The sequence below is a fragment of the Lactuca sativa genome, chromosome 1 (genome assembly GCF_002870075.4).
Source record: "Lactuca sativa cultivar Salinas chromosome 1, Lsat_Salinas_v11, whole genome shotgun sequence".
In the NCBI taxonomy this organism is placed as follows: domain Eukaryota; kingdom Viridiplantae; phylum Streptophyta; class Magnoliopsida; order Asterales; family Asteraceae; genus Lactuca; species Lactuca sativa.
The window spans coordinates 134,405,061-134,426,445 of NC_056623.2; positions in this window are offsets into that span (position 1 = coordinate 134,405,061).

The window sequence follows — 21,385 nt, forward strand, 5'->3', positions numbered from 1 at the left end:
TTAAGCACTTCTCGATTGTGTGCTATTTCCTCATAATTTGAACTGAAATCTTGGTATCAATCATTCCCTAATCAACAATTTCCATCAGTCTATGGGCTAAAAATCTCAAATCCTTTTTGGGATTCTATAATTTATTTTGGTACTATCTAAAAATTCGCACACTACACCATAATATCCTTTTTAGGCTCCGATTCTGAAAGATGAGAATTCTCTTATCATTTGTTTTTTGATTTTAGAAGCAACATCTTTAGGTCACCCCTTTTTCTTCACAACACGGAACAGGATACTATCACAGATTAATTTATATTTCTTTTATTTACTATCCTATTTATCTTCATATTTACATTATGTTGTTGCCTAAAGAATATCATATTCTCATTTGTTTTTATTTTCCATCCCATCTTGATAACCTATGAAGTATCAGTAGTGTTTTTGCACCACTCTCATTTACAGGTTTTTACATCTTGATATCTCATCTTGATTCCGCCTCATTTGAGCTAAAAAACCGTTCATCTCCTTACGAACAACTTGATTACCATTGAAGTCATTCAGTTGGCCATAATTAACCTTGTTTTCCATACCCACATTGGAGATACAAATAAGGTTCTTTTTAACAGTCCTTATGCATACTTTGCTCCCTACCCTGTAATTTTTCAATCTCTAACAATTCCAACCTGTCATCCACCACGATGCTTGGTGACCGTTGCTCAAGAGAAGCAAACAAAGAAACAAAGAAGACTAAATTACAAAAATCGTCTCTATGGAATATTACCTTTTATCCTTATGGTCATTTTGATGAATTTAATAGGTCGGCCGCCAAGGACCGAAGGTGTGACCAAACGTTGGTTTAGTGATGGAAAAGGTAAATGGTGAAACTATTAGACAATATCCATGACAACATAAACCATATGCTCAATTTTTGTAGTCAACATAAAACTAGTTACATGAGTATTTAATAGTTTGATCGATCTAGTTACACGACCCAACTGATTAACAGTGTGAACAAATCTTGTTTTTGGGCTGAACAAGCAAATATGAAACTACTGGACCAATTTATAAAAAGATGAAACACAGGTATGGTTTCTGTAATTTAGTAAACAAATAATTACTTGAATTTTTGATGTTATTAACTATTTTTCCCAATTTTTAAGCCTCCATGACAATATAAATTCGTGAAAAATAGTATCCAGATGATAAAAAATTCATCATACTTCCACTAAACAAACTTAAGCTGGGAAAAATATAAAATGGGTTTCTAAATAGTTACCTGGACTTTATTATTTTTTGTGTATTTATTCTAACAAAAATGGAAATAAATAGAATACAGTTTCCAAAATCGCCCAAACTTTTTTTAACTCTGATTTTATACATATATAAGCTGTGAAAAATATAAAAAAATATTTTTCAATTAGATTTTCTATTTTTCTTTGTTTTATTCTCTTGAATAATCATTAATTGGTGAATAATTATCAAACTATTAAATTAAATTACCAAAATATTTGAAAACTTCGTTTACAGTGTACATAATCTGGGAAAAATATCAATGGTGATTTTTACATATTGTAATATGATTTTGTGGATTTAAGTGTATTTAATCTTAGAAATAGGGGAAAAATAGTATACCGAATAGAAAAATCATCAAAAATTTTAGTTACAGTTCTAATATATATGAGAGTCCTCTGGTACATTTTCATGAATTTTGAATGAATAAAACTATTTTTCTCATTATTAGTCCATTATAAATACAAAAATCGGGGAAAATAGATATGCATCATAAAAAATTCTGAAAATATTTTTCTGAGTCTTCCACATAGGGTAGGAGCTGCGAAAATTGTTAGATAGACTTTTCAAATTTATTAAGGTGGTTTTATGATTTATTTGAATTAAACAAAAAAAAATTCAAAACCATAGCAAAAAGTAACAAAAATCGATGAAACTCACTGAGAAGTCATCATTCACTTTAGGGTCATCCACGAATTTACCTATGATTTATAGACATCAGAAAATATTTTATATGAATTGTTTCCCTATTTTATTGCAATAATTATAATAATTCGAGAAAAATGAATTATTTTCTGAAAATTTGTAGAACATCTCATTTTGTTGATGGAATTCTAGGTAAAATCGGATTTTGTCATAAAAGAAGTTTAACATATTTATTTGGGAATAAATCTTTTATGAACCTATTTGAATGCTTTTTAACAACAAACTTTGATGATCAAGCCTCTAAGCTTGAAGATCATCACATGCATGTTGGTTTTTGGGTGAAATAATATCACCATAATCATAAAAATCATGGTTATGAACATGCATGTGAATAATCCATCTATAGAATGGTGTAGAAAAAGAAGATATGCAAGAAAACTTGAGATTTTGAAGGAAGATTGAACGATTTTCGTGATTACCTTGAAGAACCACCCTAGATGATGAAGATTTCATGATTATAGGTGTTGTTTGATCTTATTTTTCCAAAAATTTCATGGGTTAGGAAGAGGGGGAAAGAATGGGGGTTTTAGAGAGAAGAAAAGAGAGATTATATCTCTCTGGATAGATCATCTCTCTCGTCATCTCTTTGGGGTTCCCCTTAACCAAAAGCGACCACAAAAATACAGAGATGCATCAGGACTCATGAAGAATGGACTGGCTAAATCTCTGCCACAGATTCGGCTCCTATGTTCGTCAGTTTTAAAGAGAAGTGAAAGATAAGTTTTTAGAGAGAGAAAGAAAAAGGCGGAGTGTGGGAAATGAGGGATGTGATTATGATTTTGGGGAAGAGAGGTATGGGGGAGGAGAGATCCGACTTTTGAATGGAGATAGAGGTTCCCTCTTTTAAATTTTATAAAATTTAAAGCAAATTTTATAAAAATATCAAGGTTTTATTCACAATACGTTGAGTTTTGGCTTATAAATTAAGGGTAATTGGTAATGACCTAAATTTTTTTTCCTTAAATAAATTTTCATAATTTTAATTATTATAAGATCATATTATAAGTTTCATAATTATTTTTATAGAATTTTTAAGTTTAAAGTTTATAAATACGAGTTTTTATGGCTTTTAGGGTTTTGGAGTTTATTAAACTTTGAATATCAAAATAGATTGAATCTTTGAGACTTTAAATTATTTTTGTGTTTCCTAACTCTTATTCAGGTTAGAAATAATGTTTGTAATTTATTTTTAACGGTTTATTGGCATTCTATGTAGTGTTTCCGAGATTCAAACGAAATTGAGGAATCAAGTATACAAGTCATAGTTTTCAACATTGACTTAAGTTTCTATGAGACATTGACCTAATTTCTACTTCTAGGTCAAGTGCATGATGTGTGTATATGATTCTTAAAAAGGTTTTCGAGTCAAAGAGTGACCCAAATATGGATAGTCTCTATAGTTAAGTAGTTACAGAATTCACATATTAATGTGAAATCTAAGTACACCATCCATTGTTTCTATCTGTTTTCAAGTTTCTAGTAGGCTATAACTTTGTTTCTAGCTACCAATTCTAGTATGTTTCATGCTTATATGTGGAACTAAATTTAGTCAAATCTAGAACCGACTCGAATTTTGACGGTTGTCACAGGAAGGGTGCTTAGAAGGGCTAAAGAAAGAAATAGATTCTCGTGTAAATAATGTCTTGAGAATGAGCTTTGATTCTTTGCCATATAAAAATGATAAGTACTTGTTTAAGTATATTGTTTTTTTTTGTTGGAATTGATAGAGATGTTACTGAAACAATATTAAAAGCATGTAATATAAATACAATATATGGAATCCCGAATCTCCTTGACCGATTCCTTCTTACTATTAGAGGGAAAAATGAATTGAAGATGCATTAGTTCGTTCAAGAGATGGGAAGATTCGAAGTATCTCAAGAATCACTTGATATGCCATGGAAGCGAAGTCGATTATGGTGCCATAAAGAGTCATTCAGAGTGTTGAAACGAAAAAAGGTAAGATGTCATGTATACTTTTTGTAATGTGCATGTCTGAAGCCCTTTTTATTTTCTAATACTCTAATTTTTAAAATTTAAATTGTATTTCTTCTTAGGGTAGGGGAAATCTTCTAGGCCTTTCCCTTGACATGCGCATGCTTGAGAAAGAGAAGTTAGGTGCATCATTTGAGCTAAACACAGATGCATTGAGTAACATGGATAGTCTGATGCTACTGCAACTCAATTACATTCACTTGAATGGGTCTTATGAAAGCTTTCCTTAGGAATTAAGAGGGTTGTGTATGCATGGGTTTCGTTTAAAGTTTGTACCTTTAGACTTACCTATGGAGAATCTTGTTGCTCTTGATATGTCATATAGTAATATTGAATCATTTGTCAGTTGTTATAGCAATTCACAACGACTTGAGAAGAGGCAAAAGGTAAATTATATTAATTTTTTGTTCTTTCATGTTCACTATACAATGTGTTTATTATGTTTAAAAAGGAGAGAGATCTTTCATTAAACTTTCCATTATATTCATTTTTTGTTCTTTCTTGTTCACTATACAATGTGTTTTGTAACACCCGTAGATCTGGGCTAGTCAATTTAGAGGCAATAAGTGTCGAAAACGACTTTTTGGCAAAAGATTATTTAGAATAAATAATCTTAACCAAGTTGTAGAATATGTCTCAAGGATTCTGTACATATAAAGAACGCCGAAATCCGAGTTATAACGAAGAAGTTGTGGCCTGTCGAAGTTTTACGGCAAAACCGGCACGACACCGGGAGACGTAAATAGTGAATTTACGAAGGAGGACCTTTTAGTCTTGATGATCTAAACGAAAGTCGTATAACATGTTACACTGAGAGCGTCCATAAAAAGAACGTCCAAATCTGACTCCGTATAAGGAAGTTATGAATTTTCTAATATTCAGCATAGCAGTGCACGACCCGAAATTCGAATTTTAGTTTAAGCGGTTTTTGGCCAACACAACCTAAATGAGAATTGAATATCTTATTAATATTAATACAACGGTAAAAAGACAGACGAAAACGGACGTCGGATGAAGAAGTTATGTATTTTGAACGGACTTTTCCTGTCCTGTTAAAAATATAATTTTAAACATAAAGTCAAAATTAGCTGACGAAGTCTAAACGAAAGTTTTAGAGTACGTCTCCACCTGCGTGTGGATATAAAGAAGGTCAAAAACAGAGTTCGTATGAACGAGTTACAAATTATAATAACATGTTTACGTATTAAAATAAAGTATAAATCATATATACGTAAACATATATATATATATATATATATATATATATATATATATATATATATATATATATATATATATATATATATATATATATATATATATAGACACACACACACATATGTATATATATCATTAGAAAGGTATCAACGATGTGGTCATTATAAGACTAATGTTGAGTTCTTTCGACATTAGTTTAATACAAATATCGTTAAATGTATTTAAAATAGTATTATAAAGGGGTGTTTAGTTGTTTATATAACTATAAGGCCATTAAGTAATTATGGAGGGTAGTTTTTGAAAATTCAATTACTATAAATAAGAGCCTTGGGCTCTCATATTTTTTGCATCATTCTCTTGATTCAAAAGTCTTTCTCTTCTTATCCCCCGAGCATTTCGGTCCCTCGTGATTCGACTTCTCTTTCTTTAGTTTTAGTATAGTAAGGTTAGCGTTGCATGAATCTTTCTTAGAAAGATTCAGTGGCGAAGTTCTGTCCCTGCAGAGCTCGGCTCCTAGCTAAAGCCCCTTTGCAAGTTCTGTCCGAGGGAAATTATTTTGAGATAACGAAGTGCTGCCCAATTGCAGAGTCACCACCTTTTCAAGTGAGTGCATAGTTACTTTCATCTTAAACATAGATATGAAGTATTTAATATAAATTACGTGCTATGTGTGCAAATTGTCAGAATACTTGTTGTCTATGTTGATGAAAGATTTTTATACATGTTTTAAATGATTTAAATTGTATACTTATTTTATATCTACAAATATGTTGGGTATAACATGGGTAGATGAATGATGAGAGATAAAAGATGATGTTAGTAAACATTGGAAGCTATAAATTTAGTGTCCAGTAAATAACACCGGCATCTATGGGCTTAGTGCATATTGGACAAACGAGGGTAGCTATTGACTTAGTACCTATTAGGTAAACACGAGTAGCTATGGACTTAGTACATGTTAGGTGTTGGTAGCTATGGACTTAGTACTTGGTAGCTATGGACTTAGTACCTGTTAGATAAACGTTGGTAGCTATGGATTTAGTACCTATAATGGTAGCTATGGATTAAGTACCCGATGAATGAACTTTGGCAGCTATGGAATTAGTGCATTGGCAGCTATGGACTTAGTGCCTATCTTATAGCCCTGGAAGTAAGGGACTTCGGAATGAACGAATAGATGACTCTTAGGGTAGACCCTTGAGAGTAAGGAAGATATGGGGATGGGTAATTGGGTTGATTGTTTGATGTTTAAACAAAATAATTATATTATTGTGGGTTGAAAACCCTATGTACTCACCAGGTTTCCCAACCTGACCCACTCAAGCTTATTTGTATCACAGGTGTCGATATGAAGTTACATTACACTGAGAGATTAAAGAGATGTAGATCACTAGTGTAAATAAATGTAAGTTCTGTTTATGCTTATGTTTCTGTATTAATGATGACATCCCACATGTTTTAAAATGAACAAAAATACATTTATTCGGAAATTCTTTGATAACGTATTTATCATGTTTTTTTCTGGGAACAAATTCCGCAACACTTTTATTAAAAGATGTACTCTAATTTTTATAAAACATAAACAAAATCGGTCTTTTCTAGCCGTGAAAATGGGGATGTCACAGTTGATATCAGAGCATTAGTTTAAACGAACTAGGAATAAAGATTTATTTCAAGACTTAAACTTAGAATGCTAAGCGACGATTGTGAGGAGTGTGTCTAATAAATTTAGGTAATACACCTGAGTAGACACAAGCACTAGCTTATTTAGGGAAAATGCCTAACATACTTTTATGTGCTAAATGATTTATGATATGCATTATAAGATCAGATCTATGGTCTGTTGACGACCGAATCTGGAAACATTATGTGTTTAGGTTTTTAAATGTTTAGTTACGGTATTAGAGTTGGCACGTAACTTTTCAGAGTAATAAGGAGTGTTACACGTCTAAAATCTTCTCTATCTATATTCTCGTCTTGATGCGATGAATGCATGCTTTAGTGAAAATAACATCATGGTGAAGACTTATAGAAAATTGAGTAAATAGATGAAATAAAAAAGGCTTATGATAGTGAATGACACCTATCAGAAGATATCGTAAGAGAAGTATTTTGCCTTTAGAATATGTTAGAAGGTACGTTTAGAGGAGTACGGTACGTCCAAAGTACACCGTCGATTGACGGGATGATGGAATGTGGTGGTTGTCGAGGCCAACAAAAATAATAACCCTAAATATTACACACTAAAATAGTGTATAGCGGTAAAGGGGTCGAATCCACAGAGATTGGTTCAATTTATAACTCTATGAAAAATCTCTTTGTAAAAATACTTGTAAAATTACAATAAAAATAAAATGGGGGGTTTTGGTGTTTTGAAATACTTTAAACAAACTAGAATTAACTATGATTTAAATAGACAATTTCAAGAAAAATAAGGGTTTGATGTAAAATCAATAAGGGTGAGATGGTTGACTTAAAGTTTCCTCACTTTGACTTTTGATGAACATATCATTAGAATCCAATGGTGCAATACTTTGATTTAAATCCTTAATTTGGCTATAGTAATCCAAGGAGCTTGAGATTACCTAGACTTTTCTTAATTGTTGAAATGGCTAGAGAAGCTCATAATAATTTCCTTAGTCAAAGTCACTAATTCCAAATAGCATGCAATTAATGAAAGTCAACTAGCATTAAGAACCAAAAAGTCACCAAATCCAAGAGGAGTCAATTGCTTTCATTACCATGTTGGAGATTTTTTTTATGTGGTGTGAAGCAGAAACAACACAAAAATCATTTGTTGCTTGCTAATTTGAGGATCCTTTACTTAATCAAGAAATTAGCCAACTAATCACCACAAACACATTTAAACTCATGAATAAAAACATATTAGTAGTGATAATATGATAAAACACAAAACATTTCCATAAAGATTTAAGAACAAGTTCATGGATTCTTCAACATTCAACAAAAGTTCAAAGGATTCAACAAAAAGTCAACCAAGATTAGTTTAGCCAAGCATGACTAAACTTAAAGAAGCAAAATTAGTTAAGATTGTACCAAACATTTGACAAGAATCAAGAGATGAAAGAAGATATTCTTGAAGTGTTCTTGGCCTTCAAAAGTACTCCAAACTCCAAAGAGAATGTGTCAAACTCGGACCTCCAAGATAAGGCTGAGAAGGAACGCCAACCTTCCCAATATAGAGCTTTAAGTAAAATTCCAAAATTGCCCTTGTCAGGAATCCACGCGGACCGCGGGTAATCTTACGCGGGCCGCGTTACTGCGATGAAATTTTTGGGCTTCTTCAAGTCTTGGGCCCCCACAGCTAATCCATTGGCCCAGTTCCAATCCAATCATCTTCTAGCCCATTTTTCTTCAATATTTCTTCAATTAGAGCCCAATTTGTCTCTCCACATCACTCAAAACTTCCGCAAACTCCTAGACATCGATCTTGCACACTCAAGAATTCTCCCGCGCCCTTTGATATTTAATGTTCAAAACTTTCGCGCCTTCAAGCAGTTGACAAGCCTACTCCCTGAATCACCTCCACATCCATCAAGCACGAAATACCCACTACTCTTCAAGTGCAATCGCCTTCCAAAAGATCCCGCACACTCCCACTCCTCTAGTTTCCTTAAAATCTGCAATAATGCTCAAGAAACTAGAAAGTACCCGAATTGGTCATAAAAATAACAAAAAGGAAAAAATACATGGAAATTAACTAAAATGTGAATGGAATGTGCTAAAAAAACTATAAAAAGAAGTAAATAAAACGAAGCTATCAGAACGATTGGTTTAATTCCTAAAGTTGTCCTATCGTATGGCATTTCCACCACCAACCGAGTTGAAGCAGAATTAATGATTGAAGATACATGTGGAAGAAGTCCTAGTAGAGTCTAGGGGAGAATTTTGTGATTGTATGGACACATTTGTATGTGTTAAATTTTTTTTTTTGTGATAAAGACTTGGAAAACTACGACATAATACTTGGGACGGGTATGAGTAGGTGTGGATGGTAGTAGAGGCCTATACTATCGGAAGCACAACACTCTCACTTGGATTAGGGAAAGTCACAAGGTTACCAAGAAGCTAGTAATTGATTTTGTTTTGTTCATGTGTGTCATTATCATTGTTTCGGTAATAATTAAGAAGATGATTGTTATTCCGCCCCTAGTGTTCATATCATATTGAGTCCGACTAAGACGAGTATGTTACGTGGTTCAGAGAACCAAGTTTGATGTAACATCTGACTTAAGCCAGAAGATTGAAGTGAGAGATAATTGAAGTGATCAACAGAAGTATCGTTCTCGTTGTTAAAGCTTGTAGCTAGAAGTGCTACATGCTATGACATGATTATATCACATTAGAACATGAAGGAAGACATAGTATGTTCTGGAGTTTGACTCTAAGAGACCTGAGTCTAAGCGTTGCAATATACGATGATAGGTCATTAGAATATGACACATCGGTCCATTGTAGTAATAAAAGAACTTATCTTAAGTTGAGTGTCCAGTAAGGATCAAGATTGCGAATCGAAGGTCTAACATGGGACAGAGCGAGATCAAGCACTACTTGTAGTAAAGAAGACCATGACTTAGATATTCATTCAAAGAAACATAGAATTTATGATTATTACCTTGGATGAAGAGATAAAGTATGGAGTCATTATACAACCCTGTTTCGTTCATGATTCCAGGACGTAATCATCCTAAGGGGGAGATAATTGTAACACCCGACTAGTCAATATAAAGGCAGTAAGTGTCGAAAACGACTTTTTGGCAAAAGATTATTTAGAATAAATAATCTTAACCAAGTTGTAGAATATGTCTCAAGGTTCTGTACATATAAAGAATGCCAAAATCCAAGTTATAACGAAGAAGTTATGGTCTGTCGAAGTTTTACGGCAAAACAGGCACGACACCAGGAGACGTAAATAGTGAATTTATGATGGAGGACTTTTTACCCTTGGTGATCTAAACGAAAGTCGTATAATATGTTACACCAAGAGCGTCCATAAAAAGAACGCCAAAATCTAACTTCGTATGAGGAAGTTATGAATTTTCTAGTATTCGATATAGCAGTGCATGACCCGAAACTCAAATTTTAGTTTGAGCGGTTTTTGGCCAACGCAACCTAAATGAGAATTGAATATCTTATTAATATTAGCACAACAGTAAAAAGACAGGCGAAAACGGACGTCGGATGAAGAAATTATAAATTTTTAACGGACTTTTCCTGTCTTGGCTTGTTAAAAATATAACTTTAAAAATAAAGTCAAAATTAGCCGACGAAGTCTAAACGAAGGTTGTAGAGTACGTCTCCACCTGCGCGTGGATATAACGAACGTCAAAAACAGAGTTCGTATGAACGAGTTACAAGTTATAATAACATATTTACATATTAAAATAAAGTATAAATCATATATACGTAAGCATATATATATATATATATATATATATATATATATATATATATATATATATATATATATATATATATATACATATGTATATATCATTAGAAAGGTATCGACGATGCGGTCATTATAAGACTAATGTTGAATTCTTTCGACATTAGTTTAGTACAAATATCGTTAGATGTATTTAAAATAGTATTATAAAGGGGTGTTTAGTTGTATATTATTGTGGGTTGAAAACCCTATGTACTCACCAGGTTTCCCAACCTGACCCACTCAAGCTTATTTGTATCACAGGTGTCGATACGAAGTTACATTTGTTGGAATAGTGTCTAAGGCTGCAACTATATTAGGCAAGTATTTGACCCGATTGTGCATGGTCCTTTTGGGTTGCCTTCACCATAGCAACTTGACAGGATGATTTATTATGAGAGAATAGATATTATTAATATATTATGAGAATAGTATAAGGAATAATAATATTGTTATTTGATTAATATACGTCAAAGATTAATTAATATTAATTTGGTGACTTAAAGAGATTAATTAAATAAGAGGGTATAAACTGTCAATTGTTTGATAGTTACACTTTGGGCTATAAATCCTTATAGGATATAGGGTGGATGATTTCTAGAGCTAGGATAAGCCTAAAATCATCCAGGCATATCCAAGGAAAGGATTAGGATTACTTAGAGTCTAAGTTATCCAATTAGGGTTTAAGGGTAAAACCTTAGGAGCCTTACAAGTATAAATAGACCCCTTGGGATAGGGAAATCGGCATCTCCTCTACAACAAGGATACCCTGACCGATTTACTCCTCTCTCCTCTCTCTCAAATCATTCTCTTTGCTAGTTGGTGTTTGTAAGCCATTAGAGGAGTGACAATTGTGACTTTAAAGCTCCAAGAACAAGAAGATCAAACAAGTGTTTCAAGGTATGCTTCTAACTCTGGTTTTGTATTGTTCTTATACCTAATTAGTCATTAGAAGTCTTGGATTCATTGCATGTTTAATTAGAGAAACCTAGATCCAAGCATTAAGGTTTGTATGTGCACATAGGAATGTTCATATGACCAAAACCCATCAGTGGTATCAGAGCCTAGATTGGTTTCTATTAAATTGTTGCTTGATTGTTTGAATCTTACCTGCAAAATTCAAATTTTGTGATTATGAGTCATGGACTCGACGAGTCCCATAGTGGACTTGGCGAGTTGGCCTGAATCGGCGAGTCCAGTTTGGGTACTTGGCGAGTCCGAGCGTCAGGAAGAGCCAAAATCGGGATTTTTTTCATATTTATCTTATGGAAACTTACGTTTATCATATTAGATCAACCCAAATCCGATTTCATGATATATATGACTATATTTTTGATCTAATTGAAGATATTTATCAATTAATAAAATATTTAATTTCCTTATATGATAATTATTAATTATTTTGATTAAATTGGTAAATTGTTCAAATATGGATAATTATGTGATTAATTGTTAATTTAAATTATTTTTTATTTGATCCTTTATGTTTTAAATGTTTAAAACTTGTCCTCAAGTTTTGAAATTTATGTTTTGTAATTAAAAGTTTAATTTAGACAATTTAATTTTCAAACCCTAGAATTTTACAAGTTTAAAATCCAACCCTATACTAATATAATATTACAAGATTAATATCTATATATGTATAACTTATATGCTAGTCTTACCGTTAGTAGGCCTCATTCACGAAGCTGGTCTATAAGGTGGGTATAAGGTTGCGGCCTATAAAATGGCGCTTAATGGGTGTACACTTACACCCACCGCTTCCTTGATCGGTGGAGGGTAGTTAGTCGAACGGGTAGGATAGGGCAACCTCATCCTCTCATTAAAAGTATAATATGAAATACAAAGTAACTACATGTTTTCTTAAAACTTCCCAATCTTAGTTACTTTAGGAAAAGTGAATTGATGCAATCCCATGAAATTACACTTTGCACCTTGCTAAGATGTTAGTGGCGCGTGTGTGGTTTACCGGCACACTAATTGGTTCTAAGCGAAGGTGGCAAAGGGTGATTCATTGTTTATCATATTTCGATGGAGCGTGTGTGGTTTACCGGCACATCGAATAGGCGATCGTTACAATGAAGGCACCATGTGAATTTGCATGGTAATTCACACCCGCTTTGTGATCCTCGGTATCCCAGTCACAAACGAGAGGGGCATATCGAGATTAAAACATGTCATTGAAAAGTTTCAATGAATCTCATTCGAACCTAGGAATTCTCAATACATTTAGGACATAAAGTTATGTTTTTCATGGTGGAGAATTAGTGAATCGTCATTCACTTACCTTCAAATTGTTTGCATATTAGATTACGGCATCCCTCTTCTAATGTGTAAATATTGTTGTTGGATCCTAGCCCTAATTTTTCTTATTGGGTGATAATTAGGGATTCATATTCTAATCTATCTTTGTCCTTTCTATTTGTAGATGTCGAACGCTAACAATGCTGCTGCGAGTTCATTCACTTTGATGAGCCTTTGTCAAAAGGTCACCTTTGATGGAACGAACTTTAGCTAATGGATAAGATACATTCGCACGATTGCTTGGTATGAGGATAAGGAGTATGCCCTCGATGAGAAGCTCGAGAAAATCAACCCTGAAATCGCTACTCCGGCCGAAATGACCGCTTTTGAAACTCACGAGCGTGATGCAACGAAGGTACATTGCATCATGATCGCCACTATGAACTCCAAATTCCAAAATTCCTACGAGGACATGTATCCGTATGAAATGCACCAAGACTTATTGGAGAGATATCATCAAAACGCGAGACAAGAGCGTTATGAGATTTTCACTAACATGATTTCCGCTAAGATGGGTCATGGAGAGTCGCTTACCGTGCACCTGCAAAAGATGCAAAGGTATGTCGACCGTCTTCGCAAGTTAAATGTTGACTTTGGAGAAGACTTGGCGATCGACATGGTGCTTCACTCTTTGCCTCCAAGTTACAATCAATTTAGGATGACCTATCACATGAACAAAGAAGAGGTCGCCCTAAGCAAACTCCAAGGTCTCTTGAGGGTCGCTTAGAGCAACTTCAAGGACAAGTCTGTTGCACCAATTCCCAATCCGCCCGCCGCTCCTGTCTTGGCAATTGGACAAGGAAAGGGAAAGAAGAGGAAGGCTTCGTCGAAGAACTATCGTAAGGTTAAAGCCCGAGATGGTGCCTCTTCTAGTGGGACCAAAGTTGATCCCGCTAAGCCCTGCCCTAACCCGAAGGAGGCAGAATGCCACCACTGCCACAAGATAGGACATTGGGAAAGAAGCTGCCCTAAGTACCTGCAAGCCATCAAGGAAGGAAAGATCAAGCCATCTTTCGCAGGTATATATACAATTAAATCTAACGATTCATCTCATTATATTTCTTGGGTTCTTGATACCGGTTATGGTTACCACATTTGTTCTAATGTGCAGGGACTAAGAAGAAATAGAAACGTGGAGCATGGAAGAATAAATCTAATCATGGGGAACAGAAGATCGTCGCCTGTGACCAAGATTGGAGTGTATTCTTTAGTGCTTAGGAATGGTTTATCTTTAGATTTGAACAATTGTTGCTATTCGCCAGAAATAGCTAGAAACATCATTTCATTTCATGGTTTGTTTAGACAAGGTTTTAGATTTTCTTTTAATAATGAGAATGGTTCTACTTTAGCTTATCTGAATGATGTTTTTTATTTTGAAGCTATACCATGTAATGGAATTTATGAAACTATTATGATTTTTGATAACTTAGGAAATGATGTTTTCTGCATGGATTCTTCCAATAGTATGGATAAGGTGTCCTTATGGCATTGTCGTCTTGGACATGTCAATAAGAAACGTATAGCCCAACTCCAAAAGGATGGAGTGTTGGAGTCATTCGGCCATAGGGAAGATGACACATACGAGTCTTGTTTACTTGGAAAGATGACTAAGTCACCCTTTGCTGGTACGTGCGAAAGGGGTGAGGGTCTATTGGACCTCATACATACCGATGTGTGTGGACTGTTTAGATCTACCACGAAGGATGGAAACCGCTTCTACGTGACTTTTACCGATGACTATAGTAGATATGGGTATATCTACTTAATCAAGCAGAAGTCAGAAACTTTTGAAAAGTTCAAAGAGTTCAAGAATGAAGTGGAGAATCAATTGGGCAGGAAGATCAAGATGCTTCGATCTGATCGAGGAGGAGAGTACCTAAGTCTTGAATTCCATGATTATCTCAAGGAGTGTGGAATAGTTTCACAATTGACGCCACCTAGGACACCACAATTGAATGGTGTGACAGAAAGTCGTAATCGAACCTTGTTCGACATGGTTCACTCTATGATGAGTCGTGCTTCGCTATCTATCTCTTTTTGGGGGTATGCCTTAGAGACTGTTGCCCATATCCTTAACCAAGTCCCTACTAAGAAGATTGCCAAAACACCTCACGAGATGTGGACGGGGAAAGCTCCTTCGTTAGCACATATCAAGGTTTGGGGTTGCGAGGTTTTCATAAGACGAGATACTCACGACAAGCTCGAACCTCGTAGTGAGCGATGTATTTTCATCGGCTACCCGCAGAAATACTTTGGATATCTCTTCTATAGACCGAAGGACAATGTTGTCTTTGTTGCGAGGAGAGGAGTTTTCCGAGAGCGAGAACTCATAGGCCAAGGAGACAGTGGGAGGCAAATTGATCTTGAAGAGATTCAAGAGTCGATAAATGAAGGAACCTCTACCGCTGGCACTCAACCCGAGGAGGAAACTCCGGTTGAACCGATTGACATATCATTACCTCTTAGACGTTCTGAAAGAGTTAGAGTTCAACCCCAGTTATATGGTTTTCATATAACTACCGAAGGGGACACGTATATTAGTGATAGTACACTAATAAACCTTGATGAACCTAATAGCTATAAGGAAGCCATCGCAGGCCCGGAGTCTGCAAAATGGAAAGAGGCAATGGATAGCGAGATCCAATCCATGTATGATAACCAAGTTTGGAATTTGGTTGATAATGTACCCGGACATAAGACCGTTGGGTGCAAATGGATCTTCAAGAAGAAGACCGAAGTGGATGGAAAAGTACACACGTATAAGGCGCGATTGGTTGCGAAGGACTTTACTCAAACTCCCGGAGTTGACTATGATGAGACCTTCTCACCAGTTGCAAAGATAAAGTCTATTAGAGTGATGCTAGCTATTGCCGCATTTCATGATTATGAGATTTGACAAATGGATGTCAAGACCGCTTTCCTTAACGGGAAGTTGGCTGAGGATGTTTTCATGGCTCAGCCAGAGGGGTTTGTGGATCCAAAACATCCGAGTAGAGTGTGTAAGCTTGAGAAGTCCATTTATGGACTTAAGCAAGCGTCTCGTAGATGGAATCTTTGCTTCGATGAGAAAGTCAAAGAGTTTGGATTTGTACGAAGCGAAGATGAATCGTGTGTATATGTCAAAGCCAGTGGAAGTATAGTAAGCTTTCTCTTTCTATATGTCGATGACATATTACTCATAGGAAACGACGTCCCGACTCTGCAGGAGGTTAAGTCTTGGCTCGGGAAGTGCTTCGCTATGAAGGACCTCGGAGAGGCTTCCTATATTTTGGGAATAAGGATAGTAAGAGAAAGAAGTAACAGACTAATAAGACTTAGTCAAAACACTTACTTAGAGAAGGTACTAAAACGTTTTAGTATGGAAAACTCGAAGAAGGGAGAATTACCGATACAAAGTAATGCCAAGTTGAGTAAGACTCAAAGTCCGAGTACCGAAGCTGAGATAGCTTAAATGAGCCGAGTTCCATACGCTTCCGCAGTTGGCTCAATCATATACGCTATGACTTGTACTCGCCCAGATGTAGCCTTTACTTTGAGCTTGGTTAGTAGATATCAAGGGAATCCTGGCAGAGCTCATTGGATTGCGGTGAAGAATATCCTTAAGTACCTTCGGAGGACGAAGGAATGGTTCTTAGTCCTTGGAGGGAGTAATGAATTGAAGGTGCGAGGGTATAGTGACGCCAGTTTTCAAACTGACAGGGACAACTACCGTTCGCAGTCAGGCTGGGTCTTTACCCTAAATGGAGGAGCAGTGACTTGGAAAAGTTCCAAGAAGGAAACCTTAGCTGATTCAACGTGCGAATCAGAGTACATTGCAGCGAGCGAAGCGTCGAAGGAGGCAATATGGTTGAAGAACTTCATTGGTGATCTTGGAGTTGTACCTGCCATAAAAGAGCCCATGGAGATTTTCTGTGATAATGAAGTAGCGGTTGCCTTGACCAAGGAACCGAGAGATCATGGTAGATCACGACATATCGACAGAAAATATCACTTTATTAGACATCGTGTAGAAGAAGGACAACTCGTAGTGAAGAGGATATCATCAGAAGATAACCCAGCAGATCTGCTTACGAAGGGACTGAGTAGGGTAAAGCACTTACATCATGCTAGGAGTATTGGGCTGAAGGATGATATTAGCATAGATTAGATAGTATTAGAAACGTGTAATAGATAAATGTAATCAACATTTGATGATTAAATAAAGGAGTTTTATTTATAAGTAATGTTACTATCTTATGTTAATTGTTTAACTATTGTTTCACTTTGCATGTTTTGACTTCCAGAATAATTGAGTTTATTAGGAATAATCGAATTGTTCATATTGTCCACAATCGTTCATATGTTGGAACTAGATATGAATGAAGATTGTCATAAATACGTGTGTAGATTGTCTAAATGGTTTTAGACATAGCAAAAGATTGCTGCAACATTCATGAGTGCTTATGAACTAGTTTTGAGCATTGGAACAAACCCGTGCTTGCTGGAATCACCTTATGGAATGTGATAGAAAAAGGGTGATCGCAAGACGATAATATCATATAGTCTTAAAACCTAGATATATGATTTGTTATTTGTTAATTGGTTGTACATTGATAATGCGAAAACGCATTGGTAACTCGATGTTATAAAACGCATTGTTGTGTATAATTGGTTAATGAATAAGTAAATGCATATAAGTCGAAGTTTATCTGTAACTTTTATCCTAAGAAGGAAAAAGTGATATCTTGGCCGCTCGATGATTTGATTTGACTTATGTGTCGGGCCCGGTTAGAACTCAATTGATGTGTTCGATTAAGTTCTATGTCTAATAAATCGGAGATCGAGAAACCAAATGCTAGACTAATCATTCCATAGAATTGTCAGCATGATATATAACAGAGGACTGTAAGATCCCTTATCTAAAGGACAAGATTGATTAGATCAGAGTTTGACAGCTTCTTTGTGAGCTACGATTGCAAATCGGATTGTACCTGTGCATATAGTTACTAGACTTATCCAAGTGGGAGACTGTTGGAATAGTGTCTAAGGCTCCAACTATATTAGGTAGGTATTTGACCCGATTGTGCATGGTGCTTTTGGGTTGCCTTCACCATAGCAACTTGATGGGATGATTTATTATGAGAGAATAGATATTATTAATATATTATGAGAATAATATAAGGAATAATCATATTGTTATTTGATTAATATAAGTCATAGATTAATTAGTATTAATTTGGTGACTTAAAGAGATTAATTAAATAAGAGGGTATAAACTGTCAATTGTTTGATAGTTATACTTTGGGCTATAAATCCTTTTAGGATATAGGGTGGACGATTTCTAGGGCTAAGATAAGCCTAAAATCGTCTAGGGCATATCCAAGGAAAGGATTAGGATTACTTAGAGTCTAAGTTATCCAATTAGGGTTTAAGGGTAAAACCCTAGGAGCCTTACAAGTATAAATAGACCCCTTGGGATAGGGAAATCGGCATCTCCTCTACAGCAAGGATACCCTGGCCGATTTCCTCCTCTCTCCTCTCTCTCAAATCATTCTCTTTGCTAGTTGGTGTTTGTAAGCCATTAGAGGAGTGACAATTGTGACTTTAAAGCTCCAAGAACAAGAAGATCAAACAAGTGTTTCAAGGTATGCTTCTAACTCTGGTTGTGTATTGTTCTTATACATAATTAGTCATTAGAAGTCTTGGATTCATTGCATGTTTAATTAGAGAAACCTAGATCCAAGCATTAGGGTTTGTATGTGCACATAGGAATGTTCATATGACCAAAACCCATTAGTGGTATTAGAGCCTAGATTGGTTTCTATTAAATTGTTGCTTGATTGTTTGAATCTTACCTGCAAAATTCGAATTTTGTGATTATGAGTCATGGACTCGGCGAGTCCCATAGTGGACTCGGCGAGTTGGCCTGACTCGGCGAGTCCAGTTTGGGTACTTGGCGACTCCGAGCGTCTGGAAGAGCCAAAATCAGGATTTTTTTTCATATTTATCTTATGGAAACTTACCTTTATCATATTAGATCAACCCAAATCCAATTTTATGATATATATGACTATATTTTTGATCTAATTGAAGATATTTATCAATTAATAAAATATTTAATTTCCTTATATGATAATTATTAATTATTTCGATTAAATTGGTAAATTGTTCAAATATGGATAATTATGTGATTAATTGTTAATTTAAATTATTTATTATTTGATCCTTTATGTTTTAAATGTTTAAAACTTGTCCTCATGTTTTGAAATTTATGTTTTGTAATTAAAAGTTTAATTTAGACAATTTAAATTTCAAACCCTAGAATTTTACATGTTTAAAATCCAACCCTATACTAATATAATATTACAAGATTAATATCTATATATGTATACCTTATATGCAAGTCTTACCGTTAGTAGGCCTCATTCACGAAGCTGGTCTATAAGGTGGGTATAAGGTTGCGGCCTATAAAATGGCGCTTAATGGGTGTACACTCACACCCACCGCTTGCTTGATCGGTCGAGGGTCGTTAGTCGAACGGGTAGGATAGGGCAACCTCATCCTCTCATTAAAAGTATAATATGAAATACAAAGTAACTACATGTTTTCTTAAAATTTCCCAATCTTAGTTACTTTAGGAAAAGTGAATTGATGCAATCCCATGAAATTACACTTTGCACCTTGCTAAGAAGTTAGTGGAGCGTGTGTGGTTTACCGGCACACTAATTGGTTCTAAGCGAAAGTGGCAAAGGGTGATTCATTGTTTATCATATTTCGATGGAGCGTCTGTGGTTTACTGGCACATCGAATAGGTGATCGTTACAATGAAGGCACCATGGGAATTTGCATGGTAATTCACACCCGCTTTGTGACCCTCAGTATCCCAGTCACAAACGAGAGGGGCATATCGAGATTTAAACATGTCATTGAAAAGTTTCAATGAATCTCATTCGAACCTAGGAATTCTCAATACATTTAGGACTTAAATTTATGTTTTTCATGGTGGAGAATTAGTGAATCGTCATTCACTTACCTTCAAATTGTTTGCATATTAGATTACGGCATCCCTCTTCTAATGTGTAAATATTGTTGTTGGATCCTAGCCCTAATTTTTCTTATTGGGTGATAATTAGGGATTCACATTCTAATCTATCTTTGTCCTTTCTATTTGTAGATGTCGAACACTAACAATGCTGTTGCGAGTTCATTCACTTTGATGAGCCTTTGTCAAAAGGTCACCTTTGATGGAACGAACTTTAGCTAATGGATAAGATACATTCGCACGATTGCTTGCTATGAGGATAAGGAGTATGTCCTCGATGAGAAGCTCGAGAAAATCAACCCTGAAATCGCTACTCCGGCCGAAATGACCGTTTTTGAAACTCACGAGCATGATGCAACGAAGGTACATTGCATCATGATCGCCACTATGAACTCCGAATTCCAAAAGTCCTACGAGGACATGTATCCGTACGAAATGCACCAAGACTTATTGTAGAGATACCATCAAAACGCGAGACAAGAGTGTTATGAGATTTTCACTAACATGATTTCCGCTAAGATGGGTCATGGAGATTTTCTTACCGTGCACCTGCAAAAGATGCAAAGGTATGTCGACCGTCTTCACAAGTTAAATGTTGACTTTGGGGAAGACATGGCGATCGACATGGTGCTTCACTCTTTGCCTCCAAGTTACAATCAATTTAGGATGACCTATCACATGAACAAAGAAGAGGTCACCCTAAGCAAACTCCAAGGTCTCTTGAGGGTCGCTGAGAGCAACTTCAATCCGCCCGCCGCTCCTGTCTTGGCAATTGGACAAGGAAAGGGAAAGAAGAGGAAGGCTTCGTCGAAGAACTATCGTAAGGTTAAAGCTCGAGATGGTGCCTCTTCTAGTGGGACCAAAGTTGATCCCGCTAAGCCCTGCCCTAACCCGAAGGAGGCAGAATGCCACCACTGCCACAAGATAGGACATTGGGAAAGAAGCTGCCCTAAGTACCTGCAAGCCATCAAGGAAGGAAAGATCAAGCCATCTTTCGCAGGTATATACACAATTAAATCTAACGATTCATCTCATGATATTTCTTGGGTTCTTGATACCGGTTATGGTTACCACATTTGTTCTAATGTGCAGGGACTAAGAAGAAATAGAAACGTGGAGCATGGAAGAATAAATCTAATCATGGGGAACAAAATATCGTCGCTTGTGACCAAGATTGGAGTGTATTCTTTAGTGCTTAGGAATGGTTTATCTTTAGATTTGAACAATTATTGCTATTCGCCAGAAATGGCTAGAAACATCATTTCCTTTCATGGTTTGTTTAGACAAGGTTTTAGATTTTCTTTTAATAATGAGAATGGTTCTATTTTAGCTTATCTGAATGGTGTTTTTTATTTTGAAGCTATACCATGTAACGGAATTTATGAAACTGTTATGATTGTTGATAACTTAGG